The sequence below is a fragment of the Onychomys torridus genome, chromosome 23, assembly GCF_903995425.1.
Source record: "Onychomys torridus chromosome 23, mOncTor1.1, whole genome shotgun sequence".
Classification (NCBI taxonomy): domain Eukaryota; kingdom Metazoa; phylum Chordata; class Mammalia; order Rodentia; family Cricetidae; genus Onychomys; species Onychomys torridus.
The window spans coordinates 1,604,311-1,622,308 of record NC_050465.1 but is presented as its reverse complement, the minus strand read 5'-3'; the positions used below and the strand labels follow the sequence as shown (position 1 = coordinate 1,622,308).

General features: G+C 46.4%; 1 protein-coding gene across 2 annotated transcripts in view; it reads left to right on the top strand.

Annotated features, from left to right (window-relative positions):
• The first annotated feature begins 5,887 nt into the window (after positions 1-5,887).
• Positions 5,888-17,998, top strand: part of Gpr55 (G protein-coupled receptor 55) — a 63,411-nt gene continuing 51,300 nt past the window's right edge. Inside the window, exons 1-3 of one of the 2 annotated variants that reach the window (XR_004943565.1) lie at positions 5,888-5,995; positions 7,515-7,610; positions 9,827-9,933. The gene's annotated coding sequence lies outside the window, so the exon portion shown is untranslated. Of the gene's footprint in view, positions 5,996-7,514; positions 7,611-9,826; positions 9,934-17,998 lie in introns of those variants that run through there. The other variant, XM_036172740.1, reaches the window with a different exon arrangement.

The window sequence follows — 17,998 nt, the reverse complement described above, 5'->3', positions numbered from 1 at the left end:
TCACAGAGATCCGCCTGCCTCTGCCTCCCGAGTGCTGGGATTCAAGGCGTGCACCACCACCATCCGGCTAATTTTTTTAATGTAAAAGTCAAAACAAGCAGGGGGTGGGGGTGGGGGTGAGGGGTGCACACCTTTGATCCTAGCACTTGGATGGCTGGATCTCTGTGAGTTCAAAGCCAATCTAGTTTACAAAGTGAGTTCCAGGACAGCTAGGCTGTTATACAGAGAAACCCTGTCTTGGAGGGGAAAATTTTATATATATATACACACACACACACATATTTACATATACATACACACACACACACACACACACACACACACACACACACACACACACACACACACACACACACACACACGGTAAGCTGATGGTCAGAAAACCCTGAGCTGAAATCCCACTAAAAATTCCAAAGCCCTGAGGCAAGTCCGGGCAAAGCCAGAATGGCCAGCCTTGGCAGAACCAAACTAGTGGTGATGTCTGCTCCCATCCTAGGTTTCAGCCTTTGTCCAAAGACACTCAGCTATCTCCAGGGAGCTGGGTGAAGGAGTAATGCAGTCTGAAACTGAGGTCTCCAGGGCAGTAGGAAGCCTCACCTAGGCTGTGACTTTTGCTTTCTAATCCGGTTTGTATGAAAATGTCCTGCAGGGCGGTGGTGGCACTCTCCTTTAATCCCAGCACTCAGGAGGCAGAGCCAGGTGGAAATCTGTGAGTCTGAGGCCAGCCTGGTCTACAGATCAAGATCCAGGACAGACTCCAAAGCTACACAGAGAAACTCTGTCTCGAAAAACAAACAAAAAAGAAAGGAAGAAAGAAAGAAAGAAAGGAAGGAAGGAAGAAAGGAAGGAAGAAGAAAGAAAAAGTCCTAAATTGGGGCGGATTGCTTAGGAAAGGAGCAGAGATCTCAGACTCTCGAGATTTGACAGCTCTGTCCCCTCCACAGCTGTTCATCAGGTCAACTTCAATGGAGCTGTCAGAGGTTTCTTATACAGGCCTGTTGTGGGGCACTCCCTTCATCAGTCCATGGCACACTGAAGCCACAGTGTGGTGGAGAGACAGAGAGGTTTCAGATCTACCAGACTCTGTGAGACTTTTGGGAGGTGGGCAGAAGAGGAGAGTCGACTGGTCTCTAGGGCTCTCAGGGTCCCTGAGGTCCTATCATTTAAGGAAGGGGAGGAGACTTTGGCAAGAATTGGCATTAAAGACAAGGGCTCCATCACATCAGCTAGTGTTAAATAATGAATATTGGGATTAATAGGTTTGAAATCCTTGATTGCTTTTAAGTTGATGTAATGGAGAGATCTAAAAACACAGGACTTAGAAATAACCCTTTATCTCTTCTATTGTCAGTGATGCAGGCCCTTCACCATACTCAACAGTGTACCAAAAGAAGGTCCTGCCTTCAGGGCTGCTGATCCTGGGCTCTGTAGCTCCTGGCTACAGAGAGAGAGGAAGGAGAGGAAGGCAGTCTCTTTTTTGGCCCAGGACTTGAAAAGTGGATGAATCATTTCTGTTCATCTTGCATGAGCAACCCAGGCTCAGAAATAAAGCCTCCACTTGACTGGTTAAGTACCAGTTCCACCCTTGGGAGTGAGAGGGCTTGGTCATATGTGAGACACTTGCCTGGTGCCTCCTGGGCATATGTGACATTTGAGAAAGAATTGTCTTTAACTAAAAACATTGTATTTATGTGTGTATACCTGCTTATCTGTATATGCACCATATGTGTGCAGTACTTGTGGAGTCCAGAAGAGGGCACTGGATCCCTTGGAATCCAGTTACAGGTGGTTGTGAATTGTTAGGTATAGTCAGGAATCAAGCCTGGGTCCTCTGCAAGAGCAGCCAGCGTTTTTAACTGCTGAACCATCTCTTCAGCCCCGAGAAAGGATTTTCTGATACTTTTGAATAAAGAAAATTGAGTATTGTTTTACTTATTTCAGAATTAAACAACAGTGATATGCTTGGCTATATTAAAAACCAAACAAAAGACATTGTGGTTTATGGTTTTTTGTTGTTATTTTGTTTTTGGCTTGGACCAGTATGTCAGAGGGATGCCACTCTTGTGTCCCCGTGAAGAGGTCTACATGTTAGAGACTGAGGCCTTCTACAGCAGCTATTAAACGCATCATCGTGGAAGTGTTCAGTCCCAGTCAATCTTAAAAAACTGGAGCCTTCATATGTATCTTGTCTGCAGCTTTGGGAAAGACTCCAACTAGAAACACTCACCTGAGCTGAACTATGGTTTTTGACCCCAGATTCGGGCTGAGATGACATTGGTTTAGCTCATTAAGTTCTGAGGTAATTATAATTTACATAACCATAGATAACTAGTACAATTACTATTCCTAATCTACACTAACTATTGTAGGAACTCCATTTTATAAGCATACAGCCTGTGTGAGATTCCACCATTGACACAGTTCTGTGTGCCAACCTATTGGTCTCACAGATGTCCTCATTCTAGCCTATGATGAGTATGTTAGGTTAACCAAGGAAGGGGATGAAAGGTTACAGATGGTTTTAGAACAGATTATTCTGAATTTCCCCCAGGTGGGTCTAGTCTAACCCCAAAGGTCCTCAAAAGGGAGGCCGAGGAAATAGGACTACAGAGGAAAGGATTTGAAGATCAAATGGAACCAAGAATCTAAGGACTGGGGGTAGTCTTTAGAAGTTGGAAATGAGGAAGGAAATGGATTCTCTCCAGCCTCTAGAGAGGACTGCAGCTCAGAGGTAAATTCAACCACAAAGATGCACTGGTTTAAGCTGATGCAGTTATAGCATATCATAAGGACCACAAAATCATATAACCAGAAAATGGCAGAGCAAGGGATCATGTTAGTATGTCTGACCCAAAGCCCTCTTTCTCTCCACAGAAACCCCAAACTCACTTTTTTTCCTTACTCCATCCCCACACACCAGATATGGGAGACTCTTTCCTTTTCCGGGGTTTATTTTTTATCGTGAAGTTTTTGAATGCCTGTTATGTGCAAGCAATTTGAGCATATCCTATAAAATGTGAGAGAGATCCTGATAGGTATGAGTTTTCCCACCACGTGGAGGTTGTCATCTAGTGAGGGAAGAGATGGACTGAACCCACAGTGATCACCATGGTTACCATGGTTGCCATATTCCGCTGTGTCACAGTTAAAAGGCAACATGCAAGATGACAGAGCTGGCGACTAGGGAGTCCCATGGAAGGGTTAGACCCACAGTGAGAGTCCTGAGACTGACTGAGGACAGCCCCACCCCGGCTTTTCTGTATTGTGAACTGAGGCTGGTGCGTCTCCAGGAATGTCACAGCCAGAAGCATGGGCATCCCTGGAGGTAAAGCCAGGGAAGGAACAGAAAAGACTCTTCAGCTGAGGATAAAAGAAGAGCTTAGGAGACTACAGTCTCCAGATATCTCAAAGTCCGGGTCACTAGAAAACACTGTTAAGGGTATAGAGTTGTCAATTTAGCAAATGCACAAAAAGGCACCTAAAACTGAATTTTAAATCAACTACTAATAATTGCCCCCATGCAATTATTCTTTATGGACCTTAAATCTAAATTTATCTGGATGCCCTGAATCTTTATTGGCAAATTGATATGGGATTTTCTATTTGTCTGTGTTTTGAAGAAACAAATGTATGGTACTTTAATTTTTAGAACATGTAATACACATAATACAAAAATTGTACACATTTCTCGGGTAATATGAACCACATTATTTTTTAAAAAGAAAAGAGAACAGGAGGAATTGTGTCTGTTCTCTGCCCAATTGGGGAAACTAAAGCCTTGCTTGCACCCTGGCCCCAGTGTGGGCTCTGTCAGAGAAACCGATACCACCAGGGGGCGCTGCAGGTCAGAGGACTAGAGGCACGTTCGCCTGCTCTTTGATCTGGGTGGCCCTGGGGAGTCCCCAGGGGCAGGACAGATGCCGGAAGAACTGCGTGCAAAGCTGGAGCTTTCTTCAAAGTTTGTCCTGCTCGGCTTTCCTTTTCAAAGTCTCAGGACCGCTGTGGCTGGAGGAGTACGAGGTGCTGGAACCCAGGGATTCGGGGGGGGGGGGGGGGGGGGGGGGGGGGGGGGTGGGTCCCGTCCCTCGGAGTTCCTTTCTCGGCTTAATTCCTCCTGGGGATCCAGCTCCAGTCCTGGAACCCTCAACTCTCAGCTGACTCCAAAGATTGAAGGGGTGGTGACTCGCCTTCTGGGGAGAAGGGAGCCAGACAAGATGGGAGAGAGCCGCTGGAGGTACTTCAGTGAATGCTTTTAATTAGTCCAGCACGTGGAGGCCTCCCAGTTCACAGTTATGATCCATCTGCCTTAGGGAAGTGATGCCTACCGAAAGGGAGGGGCAAGGTGCTGGCAGGGAGATCCATTCCTACCCAGGCACAGACTACAGCCCTGGGCTTCTTGGGGGTGCGGGTGCTTTGAGGGTTGTGGGAGATGAGGTTGGAAGTGTTGTGGGAGGTGGGAGGATGAGGGATTGGGATATCATGGTATAGATCCAGGAACCCTCAGAGTGAAAGAATCCAGATGGAGGAGGGGACAACAGGAAGAGCCCTGTCCTTAGGACCTTTTTCGATAGACTCAGTCAGGGAAGACACAGAGAAAGGCAGAGAGGTGACTCAGCTCCCTGTTATTTTTTCACCCATAATTCCTTTCGTGTAAAGGGATTGAGTGGTCTCTGAATGAATCCATTGGAATAGTAAGACCATAGGTATAGACATCACCTCCTGGCTCTCTCCTCTTCACCCAGAGACTTGTACCCAGCACCTGCCCTGCTCTGTGGCCCACTCAAGCAGTCGCAAAGGGCTTTCCTTCTGTCCTTGAGAGGCTAGGCCCACCTTGGCTCATCAACAAACACGACGTGCTATGAATTCCCTACAATGTGGGAAAGCTAACTACAACATCTGGGTGTGGAGGAGGGGAAGAGAAAGATCTCTTCAGCACATTTCTTTCTTGCCACTTCCCACACATACTTCAATCCAGACCTGCCCAGGGCATGGGAGCCTCTCGTTCAATGTGAGGTGGCTCCTTTGGTTTACAGGATGATTTGGGCCACAGACATTTTAGCTTCATGTACTGACTTTTGTGACTTTTACTCCCCACTTCTAGGCATCAGGGACAGAACAGTTCCAAAGCTGATGTGCAAAAGCCATCACATGGCAGCCCAGGACTCATTGCCAAAGGATCATTTGCACAGGACTGGTGCAGTTTAGGCAAGCAACACCAATGCCAGGAGCCATAAATTCCACAAAAGGCAAGACATTTTGGTTCTGAGTTAATGAGCAAAGAACTTAAGTGCAGGGGGGTGTGGGAACAGCCATTGAAGAGAGGACCATGTGCATAGACGGAGTCTACCAGCATTTCCCAGAATGCTTTTTGTTTTCTACAGTGGTGAGAACTTGTGGCAGAGATGGGTTTCTCAGTGTAGTTCCAGAATGAGTGGTCTTTGCCACAAGATGCCGTCACCAAGTCAGAAAGCAAGCAAGTTAAACCACTGACTCCCATCCCTGATGGTTTGTTAACAAAGTCTCATGTCCAAATTACAATTCCTGGGAAAACAACCTTATTTGGAAATAGGGTCTGTGCAAATATCAGAAGGACCTTGAAAGGAAATGATTCATAGGACCACTATCTGTATGAACCTCCAATCCAACAAGCTGTGTCCTTCAAAAGACGTTCAGAGGAGATGCACAGGGGAGGCAGAGGCTGAGATTGGAATGTTACAGTCACAAGCCAAGGTCACTGGAAGCCATCAGCTGGAAGAGGCGAGACCAGGCTGTTCTCTTGTCTCTGGAGGGAGTGTGGCACTGCCAACACCTTCACTTAGGGGGTCGGGTCTTCAGTTGAAAGTTGTTGTTTTAAGTTACCAAGTTTGTGCTTTTGTGTTGCAGGAGCCCCAAGGGGGGAGTATACCACCTGCTCATATTGTCTGATTCCTGGGGTGCTTGTTCTACACCCCCAGACCCTCCTTCCGTGTGCAGCCTTTTCCATCACTCCTTTGAGGTATCTACCTGGAGGACAGCCTCCATCCCATTGTTGCATTCTCCATACAACACATTGTTACACCGAGAATTTCTTAGTTTTGGAGTAGTGGGGTTGGCGGTTGGAGGGAGGATTCCATTCTCCAGCATGGACTCTGGGACTTCTTCTCGTTGGTCAAATGTGAGTGAATGGCATCTTGAACCCTTGCAGGTCTGACAGACACCTCTGGTCCAGCAAATCCACAAAGCATCGTGTCTGGATGTATATGTGCCCAAACACGTGTGTGTGTCCTGAGCTCGTCCTGAGCTCCTTCTTCACGTCCTGCTCCACACACACACATTGCCTTTAGGAAAGAACCAGCAGAGCCTGTCATAGCCAGAAATTGTCACCCATCCTGCCAGAATTGCCTTACAACCAGAAAGAATTCGAAATTGAGATCACTCTGAGCATATCCTCCCGAGAAAAGTAGTCATTTCTAGAAGAAGAACAAGACAGGTTCCTGAGGCCTAGAGAGATGGCTCAGTGGTTAAGAGTACCAGCTGTTCTTCTAGAGGTCCTGAGTTCAATTCCCAGCATGTCCATGCAGCTCACAATCATCTATAATTATAGTCCACGTGAATTCTGATTCCTTCTTCTGGTGTGCAGATGTACATGCAGACAAAACACTCATACACATAAGTTAATAAATCTTAAAAAATTAAAAAAAAAACCCCACAAGTCTCTGCCATACATAGCTTTTGTGGCCACCGATCTGTGAACAGTTCACATACCCATAGCAAAGTGTGGGCTTCTCCAGTGTGTGTTCAGTGGCCTGCATGCATCCCTGTCTCCTCCACCTCCTCCACATACCTCCTCTAGAACTTCCTAATGAAGGTCACCACCTTATGGTCAGTTTTATAAACTGGAACCCTGAGAGTGTCCCTTGATAGTCTCTGTATCCTTTCCAAGTCTACACGCCCCTCACACACACCCCAAACCCTGGAGATTATATTCCCTGCTCTTTTTTCCTTGCTGTGACAAAAATACCTGAGGCTGCGGTACTTACTAAAGAAAGTAAGTTTATTTATTTCATAGTTCTGTAGATTCCAGAGTGTAGCACCAGCACGTACTTGCCCCATGAGTGCCCTCTGGCTACATCACATGACTGACAACATCCTGCTGGACTCACAAGATGGAGCAGTCACGATTTGACTTAGAGAAATTCAGAAGCCAGACTTATTCTGATAACAATTCACACTTGACAAACTTAACCAGGACCCCTCAAGAACTATATGAAATCCTGCTAAGGCTGACTCTTCCATGATCTGTCTTGCACAAGGCATCTCCCAACACTACCACATTGAAGACCATCCTTCCAACACATCAACCCTTGGAGGACACACAAAAATCATATTCAAACCAGAGCACTGCTTGCCACTCAAATGTCGGTTCAGACAGCTCGCCCCATCACCATCTCTGATAGGGTCCCCCTTGGGATGCTTGTCACATTTGTTTTGTGAGGACGGAGACCGTGGTTACTTGTTCACTGTCGTCTCCCCAGGGCTCCAAACTGCCTGGACCACAGACAGGATGGACAGATTGAGAGTTGGTGCTGCAGAAGGGATACTGGTCAGATAATTGAGTAAGGAGTAAGGAGGTGAGTACATGCTATTTTAATTTTTAAAGTATAGTGCTGTGTGTATGCATATGTGCCATGTGGAGGCCAGAGGACAACTTTGTGGAGTCGGGTCTCTTCTACCTTTATGGGAGTTCCAGGATTGAACTTAAGTCATCAGGGTCAGCATGTGCCTTTCCCCGCTTATCTCCCCAGCTCCGGGTGCCATTTGGAGCCACAGTAGTGGTATCAAGTGGAGGCTTCCTTTGCAGAGTCCAGGGGTCACATCAGAACAGGTGTTCTAGACCATTGGGCTGGGACCCCCCAGAGGCTTCCGAGGCCCAGAACCAGGACACGGTGCAGAGATCCCCACCAGGCATCCTCCAGTGCCTTGGGTCTGGCTGCTAGCTCTATGACAGCATTCTCTGTGCTTTGCCATTCCCACCTACCCCCAGGACTTCCAGTTTTGAAACTTCAAGCCTGTAGATTTAAAGAAGAGTATAAGGACTGACTTATCCCATAACCATTAACACACTCCCCCCCCCCCCTCTCCTCTCTCTCTCTACAATTGGCAAGCAAACTGCTGACATCTTGATACCTCACGTCCAAATCTATCAACATCTCCTAATAAGGTCATCCTGTCATGAAACCACAATGCTGCGATCGCAGCCATAGCAGCATACCATCTGCTTTTGGGGCTCTGCAGATTTCCCCCAGACGTCTTTTTTTTTTTTTTAGTTTTTCAAGGCAAGGTTTCTCTGTGTAGCTTTGCACCTCTCCTGGAGCTCTCTCTGTAGACTAGGCTGGTCTCAAACTCAAAGAGATCTGCCTGCCTCTGCCTCCCAAGTGCTGGGATTAAAGGCGTGCACCACCACCGCCCGGCTCTTTTTTTTTTTTTTTTATTCAAACCCTGATTCGTGTGTGATGCTTAGCCATTGTGTCTTTAATCTAAACTACATCTTCCCTTGCCTTGTTATTGCTGCTTCTTGCTTGTTTTTGTGATTTTCCCTTTTTGGAAGAGTCTGTGCTAGTCTTTATTAACATGGTTATTAGCGCAGAATCTGGCCTTAGGATTTGGGGCATCGATTCACTCATTGCATCAGATCGCGATCAAATAATGTGAGATAGGCTGCTGGTATGAACTTGATCACCAAGCCCCTCCATTCCTTTTCATAATCAATAATTTATGGGATCCTCCCAGGATGAAAGGGTCAGTGGGGGGCCAGGTTCCCCCTGTAACTGATGACACTTGACTGGAGAAAATATTGGGGGTTACAGAATGGAGTTTCATTCCTTTTACATCTAGTTGGTTATTTTGTTTCTGCAAGAATTCCAATGAAATAATAATCAGGGAGCTGGGGTGATGAGTTGGTGGCTAAGAGCATTTGCTGCTCTTACAGAAGACCTGGGTTAGTTCAGAATCATCTGTAACTTCAGTGCTGGGGGATTTGATCACATCTTGCCTGTGACAGTGTTAGGCATGTGTGTAGGCATGTTAGGCATGTTGTCCTTATTCATTTTGATGTTCCAACTGTGCCACCTTTGAGCAGCCTGAGGTCAGCTCCTGAATCAGTTTGGCAAGATCCCATGTATCTTTGAGTCCTGTTTTACTTTACTTTCTGGGTCAGACATGGTATTCTAGGTTCGTGACATGCATCCTTAGCCCCAAACCTAGGATCAATTACTGTTTCAAGGAGCCTTGGTTTCTGTAGTGGTGAAGTGTATAGGACTCAGGGGCGCCTGTACCATGGTTACTAGCTTGTCAGAACTTCTGTGCCCTTCAGTGGACAGAACTCAGAAATCATTCTTTTTCCAGTCATGACTTCAAACTGGTCTCTCCACCTCAAATTTAACATTGTAGGGTTTTTCTCTAAATTTTACTTGCTGCTAGTGTCCTTTATTCTTTCCCAGTAAAGAACGTGTGTGTGTGTGTGTGTGTGTGTGTGTGTGTGTGTGTGTGTGTGTGTTTTATACTATATCGTGCAGAAAAGAGTTTCAGAATGATAAGATCAGTATCAGGAAATCTACTACATACCAGATATCCTCAGAACAAACCCATTGTGTGTAATCAGAGTGCTTCAATTGATTTCTGGATTGGTGTGGGTTTCAGTTCAATATAAATCAGTAGGGCAGTGCTGTGTTGGGGCTCTACCATCAGCCAAAACCACACTCAGCATACAACAGGATTCCAGCCTGTAGTCACGAGCCCCTCCAGTCACCAAGTCAGTAAAACAATAACAGAGCCGTCTCCTTTGCAGGAGCCTGGAAGTTTCACTGCTGCCTCAAAAGACAAAAGTGGGGACATCTCCAGCCTGGGCGGAAAGAAGTTCCGGTCACTTCACACCCACTAGGATGGCTGCAATCAAAAGGGAGGGAGGGAGGGAGGAGAGAGGAAAGAAGGAAGGAAGGAAGGGAGGAAAGAAGGAAGGCAGGCACTCAGGCAAGCCAGCACCAGTCAGGCAGAGCCAGGAGGATTCTAAGTTCCAGGAAAGCCTCGCCTAAATTGAGAAAACTTATCTCAAAAAGAAGATGTTCAATGGGCAGGTGGAGAAGCTGCAATACTCATACATTGGCTGCTGGTGGTGTAAAATGATGTGGCTGGTGAGGAAACAGTTCTGCTGGGAAAACATGCTAGGACACGTGCTTACCATGTGCAAGGCTCAAACTTTGCGCTCCAGTGTTCTCCAAAAGAAAATGTGTAAACAGTTACCATAAGATCTGGTTGCTCATTCCTAGGAGCACTCTCAAAGAGTGAGTATGGGCATTCAAACAAAGATTTGCATCTGAGCATCTGAGCAGCACTGTTCACAAGACCAGACTAAACTGTGGAAGATGCCCACGTGTCCATCAGTTGGTGGATGGACAAACAGGCTACAGAACACCCATATGACAGATATTCAATCCTAAAAGGGAAACCAGTACTGAGTGATGCTGGGAATGGAATCCAAAATGGGCAAATCCACAGACATGAAGCAGGTTCTGTGGCTGCTGGGGCTGAGGAAGGGAAACAAGAAGGGATTGATAATCAGGAATGAGGTTTCTCGTAACACATACACGACCTAGTGAATGTCCTAAAGTTACTGAATGTATACTCTAAAGTGATCAAAATGGACATTTTATATTGCATGGATTTCGCCTCAATGTTTAAAGAGCATGTGCTTTCTCTTCTATATGTATCAGATCCTCTGGAACTGGAGTTTCAGAAGGTTGTGACTCACCATGTAAGTTCTGGGAACAGAACTCACTGCAAGAGCAGTGAGTGCTCTTAACTGCTGAGCCAGGACCCCAGTCTCCAGTCCCATGTACCCCATTGTTTTCTTTGAGATATAGTCTCACTATGTAGCCAGCAATGGCTTTGAGCTTCTGATCCTCCTGCCCCAGTGTTCCAAGTGCTGGGATTACAGGTGTGAGTTGCCACACACAGACTAAAATCATCTATTGTGATCAGCAGAAGGCACAGAAGTCAGCTCTCGGCTTGCAGCATTTCATAATCTGTCAATGCCAAAATCTCTCCCCCAAAAGATACCTCCAAAGCTGTGGTTGCCTTAACAGACAGGCAGGAGGGCTGACTGCAGGATAATCTCACTCCCACTCCGAACCTTGTCTTGCACTTTCTCATAACCTTCAGGATCAGGAGGACGTAGAGGATCCAGAAGGAGCTCCATATTCCCTATAGCCCAGCAACAAGGCATGTCTACCCAGCATAGGTAGATTCCACATGAAGGAAAAATGTTCTAGCACAAGAAGGGAAGAAAGTGAGTAGTAGGGGGCTGCTGGTGGATAACAATGTTTAGGGTAAGAAGCAAAGGAGGAAATACTGAACTTGATATTGAAAAGAGAAAAGAGTGTGTGGGTGTGCCAGTTATGTGAAAAGAGGTACACAGATACAAAAGAGAAACTCGGGGGTGGGGGAAGGCAGGGCGATGAGGCTTGAATACCCCATCTCCATTTCACTTCAGAACCATACATATGTTTAGCAGATTCAAAAGCTAAAACTGGACTTTGGAAGGATGGAGTAATGCAAACAGACCCTACTCATCTGTTATGGAGTAAAGAGACACAGAGGTGGGGGGATGTTTTTGACTGAAGTGAGGAGTGTGAAGTGGTCATGGAGACAGTGACCTTTAAGGCTCTTGTGAAAATACTTAATGTGGTCAGCATAACCTGGCCGAAGCCTGCAACTCCAGGTGTCTTGACAGAAGCCACGTTAATGGGGAGAGCAGCCTTTTGACCACAAGACCCTCAAGGGACTTTTTCAGTAAACCATTCTATAGCTGTATTCTAGTTTCCAGGGCCTGTGAGCTCAGGCCTTGAGGTCCCCCAAGGTAAGAATTTACCACTTCCTGTAAAACGTCACATGCGTCTTGGTTCCCACTATGGCCAAAAATCAAATCAGACTCTGCATATCTCACCCTCAAGTCCTCCATAGACAGTCCTTCACATCCAAGGTACTTCACAAGCATTTACGTGGGTTAAAGGTGGTTGATGAGTAGGGAATGGGGATAGGTGGGGCAGGGGATAAGGTAGGCAGTGGGGGTGGAATGTGGTGGAGGATGGGGATGGAGGTTGGAGTGGGGCAATGAGGTAGTGGGGAAGGATGGGGGAACAGGATAGGGGAATGTGGCAGAGGAATAGGAATATTGTAGAAGTGGGGGATTGGGTAGAAATGAGGGGTGAGGATGGGCGTGAGGTGGAGGGATGGGGATGGGAGTGAGGGATGAGGATGGGGTGGGAGTTGGGGATGTAGTGGAAGTGGGGATGTGTGCAAGGTGATTTCCTGCATGGCTGGGTGATTTTAACCATAGACTTTTTCAGGGTTAACAGATTTGTTACCCAGCTTTTCTTTGCTGTGACAAAATATCTTACTTAAAGGGGGAAATACTGATTTTGGCTCACTGTTTCCGAGGCTTCAGTTCATGATTGGCCCAGGTACTTCAGTGCCTGTGCTGGGAACATGGAGCAGAGGAAGTTGTTCACCTCAAGGTGCTAGGAAAGAAAAAAAAAAGGAGGTAGGGGAATGGAAAGGGAGGAAGGAAATGGGATTCCAATGTCCTCCCACTTTAAAACAAAACATTTTATCTATTTATTTTGTATGTATGATGGAAGGCGGGGTGGCACAGGTGCGGTGGCACATGAGTGGAAGTCAGAGGATGGATTGCACAAGTTGGTTCTTTGCTTCTACCATGTGGATCTCAGGAATCAAACTCAGGACCTTAGGTTTGTCAGTGAGTGCCTTTACCTGATCAACCATCTTGCCTAGCCCCAGCATCCCTTTCAAGGGCACACCCTCAGTGGTATAAAATTCTTCTATGCCGCTTCACCTCCTGGTTTTTCTATCACCTCCAATAGTGCCACAGGTAGGCAAAAGAAACTTCTATACATGAGTCTTTGAGGAAACTTTGTTACCAAAGTCATGAAGGGAAGACACTGGGACTTGGTAACTGTTACAAGTCAGGCTTTGACATTGGTCCTCAATAAGCCAATTAAAGAAGTGAAGTAAAAATGAAAAGCAGAGAAAGATTTATTCAATGTGATATCAGGATAGAGGAACAAAAAGTCTAGTAGTCCCACTAGTGCACATTTGAGGTCTTGGTACAAGGTTTAGATTTAAATAGTGTCTTAGTGTTCTATTGCTGTGAAGAGACACCATGACCATGCCAACTCTTATAAAGGAAAGCTTTTTGTTTTGTTTTGTTTGGTTTGGTTTGGTTTGGTTTTTCCGAGACAGGATTTCTCTGTGTAGCTTTGCGCCTTTCCTGGAACTCGCTTTGGAGACCAGGCTGGCCTTGAACTCACAGAGATCTGCCTGCCTCTACCTCCTGAGTGCTGGGATTAAAAGCATGTGCCACCACTGCCCAGCAGGAAAGCATTTAATTAGGGATAGCTTGCAGTTTTAGAGGTCTAGTTCATTATTGTCATGGTGAGGAGCAGGGTAGCGTGCAGGCAGACGTGGTAGTGGAGAAGGAGCTGAGAGTTTTACATCCTGTTCTGCAGGAAGCAGGAAGAAAGAGACACTGGACTGGTGTGAACTTAGATACCTCAAAGCCCACCCCCCAGTGACACACTTCCTTCAAAAAGGCCACACCTCTTAATCCCTCCCAAGTAGTGCCACTCTCTGATAACTAAGCATTCAAACATATGAGCCTATGCAGGCCATTCTTATTCAAACCACCACAAATAGAAAGCAAGAGTCATACAAGAAAAAAAGCTAAGCCACGAGAGAGAAGCCAGTGTGGAGATCAGCTGCACAGTAGACAAGCAGGGAGGGAACATTAGAGAAAGAGTGGGAAAAAAAACAAAAAAAAAACAAAGCCCCAGAGCACCAGAAAAATCACGATGAGGCTCTGGCCAGCATCTGAAAGACAGAAGAGAAGAAAAAGAGAGTTCTATCTTTGTGGGTCAGGACTCAAAAAGATGAACACACTTAAAAGTATCTCATGGCAGTTATAGTAATTATGCTGGGACATGGGGGTTCTGGGAAGGAAAAAAATCCATGATCTCATTGTTTGGTTGGAACCCCTGCTTGCCCTGGCACAAGCTGGAAACCTCATCTGCCTTACTTCCCCCAAACCTATCCACACTGAGAAAACTCTGAACAAAGGACCCAAAGCCCAGGTCTGCTTTTCTTCCGTGGCCAGTCCACCAGGTGCTCGCCCAGAGGCATAGCTTTGGACCATACTTGGGCACAGTCCCAGCTCCTGGCTGGCATGTCATCATCCCTCACCTAAGAGCTATAAAACCTCCCTGCCTTTGCCTGGGTGCTTGACTTCTCTGGCCATGTCTTTGGGACTGGTGAATCCATCCAGGAGCATACCCAATAAACCTACATTTACCTGTTTTTTTGTATAGCTTTGGTTTGGGTTTTTTGGTTTTTCTGTGTAGTTTTGGTGCCTGTCCTGGATCTCGCTCTGTAGACCAGGCTGGCCTGGAACTCACAGAGATCCACCTGCCTCTGCCTCCCAGTTCTGGGATTAAAAGCGTGTGACACCACCGCCCTGCTCATTTACCTGTTTTTAATCTGGTCCGATCTGCCCTTTTTCGTTGGCAGAAACCTATCACTCATCAGAGGATTAATTATTCCTCTTACCTCTTTAGCACAGCTTAAACCTACCTTCCTAAAGAGTGGACCCTTAACCAGGGACTGACACAGCTGGGTGTGCTCTTAAGGGAGGCAACAATGTGTGTCCACCCGGAGGCAGAGAATGTGCTTTTCTTATCTTACTGGAGGACAACCAGAATGTATCTCACCTGGAACCTCAGCCTGGGAGCTTATTTGGGAACAGGGTCTTTACATGTATAGAACCTGTTATTAGGATGAGATGATTTAGAAAAGGATGTCACAGCAGCATGAAAGGCCCATTCAGGGAAAACTACATCTTTCTGTCCAAGAGAATGGAATCTCTGGCCCCCGGTGGAGACCCAGCACTCCAGTTAGGCAGGTCAACACTTGGTTAAGAGACCACCTTTAAGGCATGTTCATCTTAAACTATGCTAAAGAAGTAGGAGGAATAATTAACCCACCAATGAGACAATTTTTTCTTTCCCAGCTTTCCTACCTCCCAGCTCAGTCCCCTATGAGCTGCCATGAAATTTGGCTAAGTCTGAGTACTGACTCAGAAAAGTATAACTTTCTTCTTTTTAATTCTCTCTCTCTCTCTCTCTCTCTCTCTCTCTCCTCTCTTTCTTTTTTTTTTCTCTTCTAAATGCTGGCCAGAGCCTAAAAATGCTGGCTTATTTATTTAGGGGAAAGAGGCATGCTTTGGGCGTCCTTGCTCTTTCTCTAAACTAAAACTCACTCCTTGCTGTGTGTCCGGTTGTCTGCCATGTGGTTGGTTGACTTCCATACCAGCTTAACTCAAACAGCATGGCTTCCCCTTCCTCTTTCTTCTCCATCAAGCAACTGCCATAATTTTTAATTTGCCTGCCTTGGGATTATTCTTTTAAACTCTAGTGAACCTGTCCTCAAGCTCCTGTTTGAGTCTGTCCTTGAATTCTTTATAATAAAACTAAGAACTCCAAGAGGGACCCCCAGTTTCTTTGGTATTATATGGTGACTCTGGTGAAACTCCCCAAAATTTCTAGTAAGAAAATCATATAGGAGGGCCCTAAATCCAAACACACACACACACACACACACACACACACACACACAATGTTGAGACAGGGTTTCATATAGTCCAAGCTGGTCTTAAACTCGTGAGGACCCTGAGTTTCTGAGCTTTCTGCCTCCATCTCTTGATCGCTAGGATCACAGTCATATGGTACCATGTTTCGTGTTCTGCTGAGCTGGCTCTGGGTGTAGTTGACAAGTGCTCTGTCAATGGAGCCACAAGTCTAACCCCAGTGGCATACCTTTGTAAGAAAACACACAGAAACAAAGACACAGGACTGAAGGAACTTAGGCCATGACACCCCACTGCATGCTACTACCTTGATATGAGGATTCTATTTAGTAAGAAGCCCTTGGAAAGAACAGAAGGTAACAAAAGATGATTCGGCCTTTCTATTAGTTCTTCTGAAAACAAGAAATAAAAGTTGCCTCCCTTGCATGGACAGTGCACTCCCCCTGTCAGGAGCAAAGTAGCATTCTTAAATCAAGGATACAAAGCCAAAGCTGAGAAAATTCTGCACAAACAAATCTTGTTCAGCTAACCTTATCTGCTTCCTTCTTTTTCCATCCAATTAACTTTTTTCTGAGGCAGGCTTTCTCTGTGTAACAGTCCTGACTGTCCTGGGACTTGCTTTGTAGACCAGGCTGGCCTCAAACCCCTCTGAGATCCACCTATCTCTATCTCCCAAGGGCTGGGATTAAAGGCCGCCTCCTCCTCCTCCATTGCCACCACCACACCCAGCCCACCCAATTAACTCTTAGCTCAAGCCTCTTAGACTACTGTTAGGTCTCAAAGAAACCTGGGACAAATGGCTAACTGGGGTGTCTATTAGCATATCAAAGCAGAGCAGGCCAGCTCTCCCAGCCTCACTCAGTACCTGTGGCTCTTCCCAGCCCTTCTTGCCTGTCCCCTACTCTAATCCTCTCCATCTCAGGGGTTGAGATTGCTTCTCTTCTCCCAGCTTCTTTATTTCCTTTATAACCCAGCCATTTTGGCCGCATAGTCATCTTGGCATCTTGCTTGGTTCTCTTAGCCTCTTGGTCCACGGCTCCTCTCTTGGCCAGCTTGCCCTCTCTTCTCTTCTCTTGCTCTCCCAGCCTCTTTCCTCTTATGGTCCAGTTCAGTGTGGACCCTTCCAGATGCCTTGACTGAACCCTCCCTCATATCTACACGAAAACCCTTCTCAACCATACCCGGGAGCAGTCATGTCCTCATTTTCATTCAGCCTAATCATATTTGGGCAATTCACTGTTCATTCTTGGTCCAGCTCAGTGTATGACTGTTCATGTCTAATTGCTTCTTTGGGGCTTCAGTTCTGTTGTGGTTTGACAGTGTCCCCCCAATTCATGTGTTGGGATTTGAATGTCTAGTGCAGCATCAGTGTTAAGAGGTGGGGTCCAATGGGTCATGTTAGGGTGCTAAGGGTGGCACCCTCGCTGACTCATTAATGCCAATGTGGAAGATGTTTGGGCAGGAGCTTCTTTTGCTGCTCATGTTGTGTTGGGTCCTGACATTCAGGGGAACATCTTGGATGCAGAATGGACTCTCAGCAGACTACAATCAAACCTTTCGGCTTCCCAGCCTCCAGCACTATAAGAAATAAATTTGGACACTCTAACAGTTACCCAGTCTGAGGTATTTGTTATTGGCACCAAATGGACCTAGGCCCTTTCCTTCTACGGGCTCTGGTATCACACAATATTATTAAAGCATCTGCAGGTCGTTTCTCTGTCAATCACCTGTGTTAGTTTAAATCTTGGGCTCAGCTGAAACGCTGAGCTGTGTCAGTTACTTTTCTGTGGGCCGTGATAAGTTATCCTGACAAAAGCGGCTAGAGGGAGGAGGGGCTGGTTTTGGCTTTCCGTTTGGCAGGAAAGCGAAGGCCGCAGAGGACAGAAGCACGGGCTCAGTCTACCGTCAGGGAGAGGGAGAAGTGCTGAGTGCTGCTGTTCAGCTCTCTTTTTTGTGTGAAGTCTCAGACACAAACCTGGGAAAGACGCCACACACTTTCAGGTTGACTCTCCCCACCTCAGTTAACCCAATCAAGATGACCCCTCCCAGAGGCTAACCTCACACCTTCCAGGCATGCCCAGAGGCTAACCTCACACCTCACAGGTATGCCTGGAGGCTAGTCTCCAGGGTGAATCCAGATCCTGTCACCTTTACAGTTAACATTAGCTATCACAAGGGGAGAGGTAAAATTGTGTTTCTTTTATGGTAAAAGCGAAGGAATGCTACAGAAGCTCAGGACCACCAGAACCCAGGAAGAGGCAAGGGAGTGCTGCAGAGAATGTGGCCTTTACAGCGTCTTGGTTTTTA